Source organism: Phascolarctos cinereus, unplaced genomic scaffold (assembly GCF_003287225.1).
Source record: "Phascolarctos cinereus isolate Bilbo 61053 unplaced genomic scaffold, phaCin_HiC Scaffold_8;HRSCAF=390, whole genome shotgun sequence".
Classification (NCBI taxonomy): domain Eukaryota; kingdom Metazoa; phylum Chordata; class Mammalia; order Diprotodontia; family Phascolarctidae; genus Phascolarctos; species Phascolarctos cinereus.
Genome location: NW_027556291.1, coordinates 58,363,153 through 58,376,013, shown reverse-complemented (window position 1 = coordinate 58,376,013; position 12,861 = coordinate 58,363,153). Strand labels below are relative to the sequence as shown.

The 12,861-nt window shown below is 41.0% G+C and overlaps 1 pseudogene; it reads left to right on the top strand.

The window, feature by feature from the left end:
* The first annotated feature begins 6,103 nt into the window (after positions 1-6,103).
* Positions 6,104-6,595, top strand: LOC110202159 (serine/arginine-rich splicing factor 3 pseudogene; annotated as a pseudogene).
* Positions 6,596-12,861: the final 6,266 nt, after the last annotated feature.

The window sequence follows — 12,861 nt, the reverse complement described above, 5'->3', positions numbered from 1 at the left end:
TTTTTTTCCTCCCTCTCTCCCCTTCCCCCCAAGACAGAAAATAATTTGATACAGGTTATATGTATGCAGTCATGTAAACCGTATTTCCATACTGGTCATGCTACAAAAGAAGAAACAACAAAAGTAAAAAAAAAATAAACAAAAAAGTGAAAATACCATGCTTTATGCATTCAGACTCCATCAGTTCTTTCTTTGGAGATAGATAGAATTTCCCATTGTGAAACTTTTGAAATTGTCTTGGATCACTGTATTGCAGAGAAGAGTTAAGTTCATCATTGCACAATGATGCTGTTACTGTGTACTATGTTCTCCTGGTTCTGCTTATTTCGTTTTGCATCAGTTCAGGTAAGTCTGTATCCCAAAGAGATCAAAGAAAAAGGTCAAAGACCTACATGTACAAAAATATTTATAGCAGTTCTTTTTATGGTGGCAAAGAATTGGAAATTCAGGGGATGCCCATCAATTTTAAGGAATGGCTGAGCAAGTTATGGTACATAATTGTAATGGGATACAGTGAATAAAACAATCTCTCATCACAAGATCTAATAGATACATTTCTTAAGAGCTTCCAGAACTTCCATCCTTGAGAAGCCATTACAGAAATGGATACCATTGCTCTGAGCCAGGAAGCTGGGATGGCAAGTGGGGGTGGCTCAGTGCAGCCCATCCCCACAGGTCTAGGCTCAAGCAGAACCCAGGAGCTCCTCCTGCACTGGGATAGTCTCATATTCATTCCCACATATTGGTAGAAATCAGAATTAGCTGGTGACCAATTTCCTGAGAAATTAAATGCCTTGACACTAGAGGGATCCCAATTTAGGAAACAGTGAAGCTGGTTCACAAGGTTGATTGTTGATATTGCCACAATAGGCATCTGCCTGATGAGGGGAACAGAAATTGTACTTCTCTCCATTGCCAGATCTCTTTACCTGCAAATTCCACTCATTCACTGTGTTAAAGGGGAAAGATTTCTGCTTTTGGATTCAATCAATCAGTAAACATTTATTAAGCACCTACCATGTTCCATATACTGTCCTAAGTGCTGAAGTACCTCTGCTTTCTTTCCGTGTCCTGCCTGAATTAGCACCTACCATATTTTCTGGTCATTGTCAGCTCAGAGGAGTGAGGTTCTAGAGTGTAACTTGAGCAGTCGCTACAATCCTGGGGCTCCCTCATCTAGGGCTGGTTCCACTCAGAAAATAGTATGTTTTCAATGCCTACCTCCCACCCTCTTTCTTCTGAAATGACTGTGCAGAAGCTATGTCTACTGCTAATTGAAGGGGGATATGACAATGTCTCTACTGCAGGGAAAAATTTCAACATAGGCCTTGGTCAGGAAGCCACAGGTCAGTTGGTACATCTCTCCCTCCTGGGAATGTGGAAGCTGGTGGAGGAGGAGTGCTGAGGGAGCGCTTTAAGGGTTAATGTCCTTCTCCTGTGTCAAATTATCCTAATTTGACCATATCTGAATTCTCTTTTCTTTGTCAGAAAGGGGAGGGGTGGGGATGCTGGCAAAGTCTTTATAAAAGGATAGGGTCTCAATGTGGGCTCTAGACAACAGCCCCACCCTTCAGGCTGTGAGGCCCTGCTGAGGAAGAACTAAGTGTCCATGAAACCATTATTAGCTGGAGCTCATCACTGGTTGCCCTGGTGACTCGTCTGTTACCAAGGAAATCTGGTATCTTGAGTTGCTGGCTCTCATGTTAGCTTTTCATTGGGCCTGTGTTATGATGATCTCTCAGACAAGAGGAGAAGGGGGGGGGGGTTCTTCCCCTCTTTGCTCTGAAAAGCCAAATGGGCACAGACTTAAATCCCTAGGGAGTACAATGTAACAGGAGATCATAAACATATTCAAAAACTCCTACATTCATACATACATACATACATACATACATACATATTAATGAAGAGACAGAGAGAGAAGGACAGAGAGAAACACAGAGAGCAGAGATATTGAGGGTAGGAAACAAACCGAGCCAGAGGTAGATTGCTATAGAAGCTAGTTGCAGAACAAAATGTATAAGAAGATATGTAACTCAGTGGTGGCTACAAGAATTGAGCCAGGAGGAAGAAGAATCATGCCATCCATGATTCCATTCCAGCACTCAGTGTTCCCCTCCTAACCAGGGGCCCATAAGTCTGTCCATGGTCCTGAAATCTTGCCTGAAATCTTAAATTTTCCAAGAGAATCTCTAAATGTTAGGGAATGTTCTTTGGATCACAAGTGCTTTCAGGATTACAATTCACCTTTCACATGCCACATTCAATCTTCCTAATTTCTAGGTAGAGAGTATAAGTATTATGATGCTCATTGCCCAGATGAAGGAATAGAGGCCCAGAAAAAGGAAATGTCCTGCCTGGAAAGAATGTTGGTTTCAGGATGGCCATGGGGCTAAGGTTAGGTCACACAGCTAGTAGATGCTTCATTCCATGCCTGTCTTAGCACTTAGCCTCCTGACTTCCAAAAACCATGCTGTTGGGGTCTTAATACTTGCAGTTTTGGAATCCTCTCCCCACTCCATCACCCCCAGCTGCCCTCCTTGGTGAATAAGCACAAATTCACTTAGACCACTCTATCTAGCCAGTCCCATACCAAGTCATGCTTGTTTTCCTCTCTACCTGAAAATTCCACTCATTTACTGTGACTCGGAGGAAAAGCCTCTGGTTTTAGACTCCAATCAATAAATCAATAACCATTTATTAAACACCTACTAGATACCAGGCACTGTTCTAAGCACTGTGAAGGGGAGGCAACAAGCATAGCCTCCTCCCCAGGTCCTTCCTTAGCACTATTTTCCTTCTAAGTCTTGGTTGAATTAATATCTACCATATTTTATGGTCATTGAAGGCTCAGAGTGGGAAAGGTTTAGACTATAACCTGAGCAGAGTCTCTGCAATCTGGGGCCTCTCTAACACAGGACTGGCCCCAGAGAGAAAATAGCATGTTTTCAATGACCACCTCCCACCTCTTCCTTATGAAGTGACTGTGCAGAAGCTATGTCTGCTGCTAATTGAAGGGAGATGTGACAAAGTCTCTACAGCAGGGGATAAGTCAACATACATCTCAGTCAGGAAGCCACAGGTCAGATGGTATATCCCTCCCTCCTGGGAATGTGGAGACTGGTGGGGGGGGAGGAGTGTTAAGGGAGTGCTTTAAGGATTAATGTGCTTCTGTGTCAATTCATCCCAATTTCACCATATCCTAGTTCATTTTTCTTTGTCCTGGGGAATGGGGGACAGGGGAATGCTGGTAAAGTCTTTGGATGAGGACAGGATGCCGATATGGGCTCTAATCTGCAGCCCCACCCTTCAGGCTGTGAGGCCCTGCTGAGGAAGAATTGTTGTTGAAAGCTATATCAGTGAGGCTCTATCTCTGGTTGTCATGGTGACTTGTCTGTTACCAAGGAAATCTTATCCTGAGTTGCTGGCCCTGAAGCTAGCTCCTTATTAGTCTGGTATTACGATGATCGTTCAGCCAAGAGGAGGAGGGGGCTTTATTCTCTCTTTGCTCTGAACAGCCAACTGGGCACAGACCTAAATCCCTAGGTACTATAGTTTAATGGGAGATAACAAACATATCAAACAACTCATACATCCACGTGTTTATATATATATATATATATATATATATATATATATGTGTGTGTGTGTGTGTGTGTGTGTGTGTGTGTGTGTGTGTGTATGTATATGTATATATATATGTGTGTGTGTGTGTGTGTGTATATATATGTATATATATATGTGTGTGTATACATATGCATATATATATGTGTGTACATATATGTGTATATATATATACATACATATGTATATGTATTTGTGTACACATGTATACAGACACACACACACAGGCAGAGAGAGACAGAGAGAGAAGATAACTGCAGAACAGTATGTAAAAGAAGATATGCAAACCACCTGTGGCAACCAGAATTGAATCAGGAGAAGGAACAAACATGGCATCCATCATTTCATTCATAGACTCAATGATCACACTCTTAGCCAGGTGCCCATAAGTCTGCCCCTAGGCCAAATATATTCTTGAAATCCTGACTTTCCCAAAAGTATCTCTGAATGCTACAGAATCTCTGCAAAACGCATGTGATTTAAAGATTGCAAAGAACCTTTGACATGTTCCTTTGATTTTCACAAGACCCCTTTAAGAGCTCTCACCCTAATTCCACAGGGGAAAGTGAAAGTCTTATGATGCCCATTGCCTAGATGGGAGAAAAGAGGCCCAGAGAAGGGAAATAACCTATCTGCAAAAGGAGTTGCTAGGGGATGGCCATGGGGGTAGGGTTAAGTCACACAATTAGTATATACTTCCTTTCACCCATCTTATCACTCATTCCCCTAAGCTCCAGAGAAAATACCTTTGGAGACTTCATTCTTACACTGTTGGAATCATTCTCCCTGCCCAGCCTCCTTGTTGAGTAAGCACAAAGTTACCTAGCCCACTGTATTTAGCCAGCCTCATGCCAAGCCATGCTTCCCTTCCTCTCCAGGTAGACAACTAGGCCATCACCTTGCCATCTTCCTTGGGAAAATATCAGACTAAGTTTAGGGCCTTTCCCCTGAGATCCTTACACACTTCTCTGACACCCAAGTACTCTCAGGAAATGCTTAAATTTCAGAGTACTTTTATTGTTTTGTTGATTGTCTAGACTTAAGAGAGTGGTGTAGAAACAGTAATAAAGATTATAATTAAGCCTGTTGCATAGTTTTGTTTTTTTTCCAGAGAGCCAGTTGATAAACATTGACCAGCACACCTCAGAAGTCACTTCATCTCTCCACCTTCTGAACTGTAAAATGAGCTAAGGATAAGTGTAACACCTCCCTTCTAAGGCTGTTGTGAACCAAGTGGTTACCAATATTTACAGCTCTGGGATATCAGTTGATATCACCTAGCACCTAGTAAGACTAGTAAAGCCTCCTCTATGTGTAACACTGGGTGTGTATGAAGTCAATCAATCAATCTCCCCACCTTCTACAGCCTATTCTCACCATAGTCTTACCTCCATCAGGTAAAAATCCATGTAAATTGAATAAGAAATCCAGAAGTGTGAACTAGATGTGAACCAGACATGGGCATCATCTCTGGCATATTTACTAAGTGTGACAGAAGTCCATGGAGATTGGTTGAGGAATGTGGTCAAGTCCCTGACAAGTTTTAGAAAACCCAGAGCTAGTTTGGGATCAGGATATTTCAGCTTCTAGCAGTTCTTTGGTAGGAGCCTCCAGCCAAGTCCTTCAGCAGGAATCACTTGGGGAGGAGGTATGGAGGTGCATCCTGTCAGTCTCTTCTCCTCTCCCTCCTCCTTTTTAAGCAAAGTAGGACCTTGTGAACTCTATAGGACCAGAGGATTTTAACTCTTAGTCAGTATCCTATCAGTGTCCCAGCAGGCAGCAGTATCTGCATCAGGAGGAGAGGGCAGATTCCACACCATGAGGACAAGCAGAGGTAAGGCTTTACAAGGAGACCGGCAGAAAAGCTACACTCTAAGTAAGGAGAATATCTTGAGGACTCCAGCAAAAGGACTTCAAGGAAGTGGGTGTTAACCCTTTACCACCTGTGTTCTCTACTCTGGAGCCTACTTTATCCTGTGTACTAGAGGGTGACTCTGGGGGTTAGAGTTACTTTTGTGCCAATTCTACCATTGCATTAAATATACATTTCTGAACATTAAAAAGGTCAGGTTCACTAAATGTTATCAACTGATGTTCGTGGGGGAAACACACTAGGAGAAGCTCATGAGTCATGACAGTGTCCCAAGCCCTTAGGGTTATGTCTAGTATACTGAAGGGAAGATATAAGCAGATGTCCTCTGGTACCTGCCCTGTCCCAGTGTGAGTGAGGGTTGGGCTAACAGCTTCAGGTTTGGGCTACTCATGTATAACTCAGTTGACTGTCACAGCCTCCCTGGGATATATTATTATCTGTATTTTAAAGCTATGGAAACTGAGGTTTAGAAAGGCCCAGTGTACCATTTTGTGGACATCAAGGGAGTAGCGCAACAGCTGCATGTGGCCAGAGTCAGGAGGATCTGGGAAAAACCCAGTCGAGTGTAGGAGTCAGATGCCCACTTGTGAAGCCACAGCAACTGAGATGCATCATGACTCTTATCCACTGGATTGTAAGGTTTATGTAGGTAACCTTGGTAACAGTGGCAACAAGACTGAATTGGAATGGGCTTTTGAACATTATGGACCACTCCAAAGTGTATGAGTTGCAAGGAATCCTTCTGGCTTTGCTTTTGTTGAATTTGAAGATCCCAGTGATGCAGCTGATGCTGTTAGAGAACTAGATGGAAGAACACTTTGTGGCTGCTGGGTAAGGGTGTAACTGTGGAATGGTGAGAAAAGAAGTCATAATTGTGGTCCACCACCTTCTTGGGGTCATTGCTCAAGGGATGATTTTTTTGGGAAGAAGTCTTCCGCCCTGATGCAGATCATGACAAAGAAGAAGTTTTTTCTTGAGGGCAGGTCCCTTTCAAAAGACAGAAGAAGAGAGAGATCATTGTCACAAGAGAGAAATTGTAAGCGTTCTCATTCCTTTTCCAGGTCTTGTAGTCACTCTAAGTCAAATGAAAGGAAATAGAACACCACACTTCAAGAGGAGTGATGTACAGGAAGTAGCCTTTCATTTGGCAGGAACATGTATAGAACATACATTGCAAGTTTTGTTTGAGCCTTCATAAGCTCAGTATATTTTAAAAATGCTTTAGCTGTTAAAATTTATTCATTGTTTTGTAGTGTGACATATGTAAAGATGTGTATCTGTATGGTTTGAAACAGATCATATAAGGCATGTAATACCAAGAATTTGTTACTTTACAATGTTGCCTTAAACAAAATTTTAACTTCTATTGATTGCTATTCAGTTTATTTTGCATCAATTTGCGAAGTAACCTGTAAAACCTTCAGTGGCCAAAAAAGACACTTGACTGTCTTCTGGGGGAAAAAAAAATGAGAGACTACCATGGACAGAGCCTTGGTTTTTGCCCACAGCAAAGTTACATGTATGGCTGCAGTTAAACACAATGCAGTGCTTTAAAGCTCCTCTAAGAACAGGCCAGCAGGTAAATTGGGAAGTAAAAAGCATACCAAAAGAAGACATTTATTCAAAAGGTGTGGTGGCAGTTTTAGAAAAGAAAAAATTGTTTTTTTTCCATTCGAAATGGACACACATCATAAGTGAAAATATTAAGAGGTTTTGAAGAAGTTTAGTTTTTCCACTTAAGGACATAGATCCTTTGTGTAGTTGATGCACTGTGAGTAAATAACTGGTGATATTCAAAATTAACCATTCAGGGGCAGATCCAAGATGGTAGAGTAAAGGCAGTGACTTGCTTGACCTCTCCCCAAACCCCTCCAAATACCTGTAAAAATGACTCTAAACAAATTCTAGAGCAGCAGAACCCACAAAAAGACAGAGTGAAACAAATTTCCAGCCCAAGATAACCTGGATGGTTGATTGGAAAGGTCTATCATGCCAGGCTGGGAGAGGAATGCAGCTCAGCATGGGCACACAGGCAAAACAGGCCTCAATGAACCTGGAGCAGGCCTCAGAGGACTGAATCATGGACAGCTGTGGTGATTTCCAGACTTCTCAACACACAAAGACCAAAGACAACTTAGATCAGTAGGAAGGGTCTGTGACTGTAGTGAGACAGAAGCTTGGTCCCAGCCCCAGTCCCAGCATGGCCCCAGGGAGGTGGCTGCTTCTAGAGTTCTTGGCCCACAGACTGAGGAGAAATCAAGTAGCTGATCAGAGGGAGATTGCAGGGATCTCTTTGTTGGTACTGAGGCAGGATTCTCTTGCTTTGCCTGTGCTTGGATCTTGGTCACAGTTCTGGGTGACGATTCTAGGGTGAGGAGTGCTGGTGTGCTGGAGCTTGTAGTGGTGGAACAGAGAGAATCCTCCTTACAGTTCCAAGGCAGAAAAGAGTGCTTGTGGTCACTTATAGACTACAGCACAGGCCAGGAAAGGAGTAAACACCTCGCCCTTGATCATACCACCTTGGAAGAACTGAAAACTTGCAGGTCCCTAGAAGTATCTCTGAAAACAGCAGCACAAAACCCCCAAAGCCTGGGACACTACATTGTCCACACTGGAAGCAGACCCCTACCTTAACAAAGAGTTTAAAACTCAAGTAATTGGCTGGAAAAATGAGCAAACAGTGCAAAAAAGTCCAACCATAGAATCTTATTTGGTGACAAAGAAGATCAAAACATACAACCAGAAGAAGACAACGAAGTCAAAACTCCTACATCCAAAGCCTTCAAGAAAAATATGAATTGGTCCTAGGCCACAGAAGAGCTCAAAAAGGCTTTTGGGAAGCAAATAAGAGAAGTAGAGGAAAAACTGAGAAAAGAAATGAGAGTGATGCAAGAAAATCATGAAAAACTAGTCAACAGCTTGCTAAAGGAGACCCAAAAAATACTGAAGAAAATAACAACTTAAAAAACAGTGTGACCCAAATGGCAAAAGAGGTCTAAAAAGCCAATGAGGAGAAGAATGCCTTAAAAAGAAGAACTGGCCAAATGGAAAGAAAAGTCCAAAAGCTCACTGAAGAAAATACTTCCTTAAAAATCAGAATAGAGAAATTGGAAGACAGTGACTTTATGAGAAATAAAGACGTAAAACAAAACCAAAAGAATGAAAATGTGAAAGATCTCATTGGAAAAACAACTGACCTGGAAAATACAACCAGGAGAGATAATTTAAAAACTACTGGACTATCTGAAAGCCATGATAAAAAAAAAGAGCCTAGACATCATCTGTCAAGAAATTAGCAAGGAAAACTGCCCTGATATATTAGAACCAGAGGGTAAAATAGAAATGGAAAGAATCCATAGATCTCCTCCTGAAAGAGATGGCTAAAGGAAAACTCATAGGAATATTGTAGCCAAATTCCAGAGTTCCCAGGTCAAGGAGAAAAAATATTGGAAAGAGCCAGAAAGAAACAATTCAAGTATTGTGGAAACACAATCAGGATAACACAAGATTCAGCAGCTTCTACATTAAGGGACCAGAGGACTTGGGATATGATATTCCAGAGGACAAAGGAGATAGGATTACAGCCAAGAGTCACTTACCCAGCAAAACTGAGTATAATCCTTCAGGGGAAAAAAGGATATTCAGTGAAATAGAGGACTTTCAAGCATTATTGATGAAAAGACCAAAGCTAAATAGAAAATTTGATTTTCAAACACAAGACTCAAGAGAAGCATGAAGAGGTAAACAGGAAAGAGAAATCATAAGGGATTTGTTAAAGTTGAACTGTTTACATTCCTACATGGAAAAATGACATTTGTAACTCATGAGACCTTTGTCAGTATTAGGGTAGTTAGAGGGAAAAAAAATTATATGTATGGATAGATAGAGGGCACAGGGTGAGTTGAAGATGAAGGGGTGATATCTGGAGAATAAAATTAAGGGGTGAGAGAGGATTATACTGGGAGAAGGAAAAAGGGAGAGGAAGAATGGAGTGAATTATCTCACATAAAACAGACAAGAAAAGGCTTTTATGGTGGAGGGGAAGTGGGGGAAGGTGAGAGGGAATGAATGAATCTTATTCTCACCAGATTTGGCTTAAGGAGGGAATACCATACACACTCAATTAGGTATGGAAAACTATCTTACCCTACAGGAAAATAGGAGGGAAGGGAATAAGGGGGGGGGAGCAGGAATCATAGAGGGGAGGGCAGCTTGGGGGAGGGGTAACCAGAAACAAATACTTCTTAGGAAGGACAGGGTCAAAAGAGAGTATAGAATAAAGGGGGAACAGGATAGGATTAAGGGAAATATAGTTAGTTTTCTACAACATGACTACTATGGAAATGTTTTGCATGACTACACAAGTATAACCTGTATTGAGTTGCTTGCCTTCTCAATGAGGATGAGTGAAGAGGGAGTAAGGGAGAAAATTTGGAACCCAAAGTTTTAAAAACAAATGTTAAAAAATTGTTTTCACGTGCAACTGGGAAATAAGATATACAAGAAATGGCATATAGAAATCTATCCTGTCTTACAGGAAAATAGAAGAAGAAGGGGATAAGAGAAGGGGAGGACATAGAAGGGAGGACAGATTAGGGGAACAGGTATTCAGAATGCACACTGTCTTCAAATTGGAGGTGGGATGAGATGGAGAGAAAATTTGGAGCTCAAAATCTTGTGGATGTGAATTTTGAAAACTAAAAATAAATAAATTAATGAATCAAAATTAACCATTCACACAAATTTTGAGTTTAAGGGTATATTGTGGAGATGAAACTTTTTTAGTTTTTTCATGATGTCATTTGTAACATGTTTTGTGAACCCTTTGGGATTAAAGTTTTGGTTACAAATTGTTGCTTAACTTGAATACTTAAAAATCTTCCTTGTAGAACCTAATTCATCCTATGAGTTTGATACTTGCAGTCCAGGTTTAAACATTCCTATCAGAAGCCATACTTAACATTTTTCTCATTAAAGTACATTTGGAGTAATAAAATACTAGCTAACCTCTTTGTGTGCTAGCCAGTTGAATCCAATGTTCATCACAGTTCTTGTATAAAAGCAGTTGATTGCACAAAACTGCTATTTTATGAGTTGGACTTGATTATTTTGAGAGTGTTTTCTTGGTGGGGTGGTTTGTTCTGCTAGATAATCATAGTTGCCCATTCCTTAAAAAGAGAAACCAGTTCAGGGTTCCAGGATATATTTAAATGTAAACCAAGTTGAAATGGCCTTAGAGGCTTTCAGCATGAAAACAATTCTCACTTTAAATTTAGATTGTTTCCATTCTATAAGGTGAGGTCTTGCATGGGAATTCCAAACTAAGCATTGTGATGTAAAATTGACATTATAACTCAAATGTAACAGTGCAGAACTGAATATACGGAGGTGTGCTTAACCTTCCTAGATACTGGGATAATTTCAAACTTTTGTGAACTTAGATGAAATCATGATGCAACAGCTTTGTAGCTTAATTTCTTTAAATGTGCTTTTTAAAATAGTCTTAGGTGATGAATCATTATAAATTCTCTTCTCAATGTTAGTTCAGGCATTACATTAATGAGATAAAATTCTGAGTAATTTTCTTTTGAAATATGTCCTGAACATTTTATAAAAATTTCAGGATATTACCTGAGACTTCTCTCAGCTTTCATTGCAGTGTGTCTCTGGGATAGGATTTTTACCCACCTCTGAGAAGATCAATATGTAGCAACAGTAGCAAAACAGTAAGATGTTTGATAAGATTTTAGTCATTCACATGAGGCCTCCTGACCCAAAAAAGTAGCTAAACTGGGAGCCAGAAGAATTTTATTTAAAATGAAATAATTTTTATTCTACAATGCTTAAACATTTCAATGCTCTGCTTTTTGACTGGGGGCCGGCAGTCTCACCAGGATCACATCATTCAAAGTAGTGTTGAGGTCTGAGAGGTTGAGACCCCTCAAAGACCAAAGTACAGGACAGGGTCATCTGGAATGAATTCACAAATTCAAGCAATCTTTAAGTCGAGTCAGCAAAAATTTTGTTGTTAGGCTTTACAGCGGGCCAAGATTCTTAAGGAACCCTGCGAGAGATTGATGATGGAGCTAGGGTTTATACGGAAAAAGGCATGGGAAAGTAATGCCAGGGATACTGATTAGGTAATCCAAAGGTCCAGATGTCTTTGGGAGCTATTGATTGGAAAGTGTAGGGAGTATACCAGACACGGAGGGAGATGACAGAGGTATGGACCTTGGGAGTCTGGCAGGAGGAAGAGTCCTTGGGCTAGCCAAGGACAAAACTCCTTGGGCTGGGCAAGGCATCCCTCTCTCTCTGTCTTGATGAGAGAATGCTCTGCAACAAGGGAAAGCTTTCTCACAAGACAAGAGCTTACTAAGGAATTGGGAGGCTTCCAGAGACATGATCTGAGGGCTGGGGCCTGAGCAGCCCAGCCCTCTCTCACCCAGCTTCCTGTAGCTGCACCAGGAAGGGAGATAAGGGTCTTGCTGGAGCCCACACATGAGTAATTGTTAGGCACAGTGTCTTTGGGCTGGGGAGTGATTGTCAGAGACAGTGTTTCTGAGACTAGGGAGCAATTGGGATCCAAGCACAAGCACAAGCACCCAAGCACCCCATCAGTAGGGGTTTCATCTCTGCTGTGTGTCCCCAAGAAGCCTCACCTCTCCTGGTTTTTTCTTCAGATTTATGAAAGCTTATTTGTTCCTAGACAAAAGGCTCCTCATAACGTGCCTTCACCTTCCCCCTTCTGAAATAATGCTACTTTGAGGTGTGTGTAGTAAAGTACACTTTAGGGTATGTGTGCGTAAGTTGTATGATTTCACTTTTGTCTAAAATGAGGTACATAGTTCTAGAAGAGCCAGAGGTGGTGTGAGGGAAAGAAGCTTGTTTTATAACATGTTCCTCTGCAATACTGGGAGATGAAGACATAGCTTAGATAAACCAACTTAGATAGCATCACATGAGTAGTATTGGCCAGGATTCAAAACCACTTTACACTATAATAGCCTGCCTTTGTGCTGTTCAGTCAACAACATAAGTTATATTAGGTGATGAGATACAAAGTTTATGTAATTCGCTGTTCTCAAGGAGATTATGGCTTTAAGCCTCTGTACATAATTTTCCCCAGCATTAAAATTTGGGGGGAATTATTTTTAAAGTTGGAATTAGTCATTTTTAAACTACCGTGTCAAAGTTCAACTTGCAATATACTGATTCAAGTGTCCACTAGAAGTCACTGTTAATAATTTTGATTCATTCTAATTTAGGGAAGTCGTGGGGTTTTTTTGTTTTTTATTTTTTTGGGGTTTTTTTTTTGGTAATTCAAAACCTAGAGGTATTTATGTATCTTACTTGAGTATTTCTGT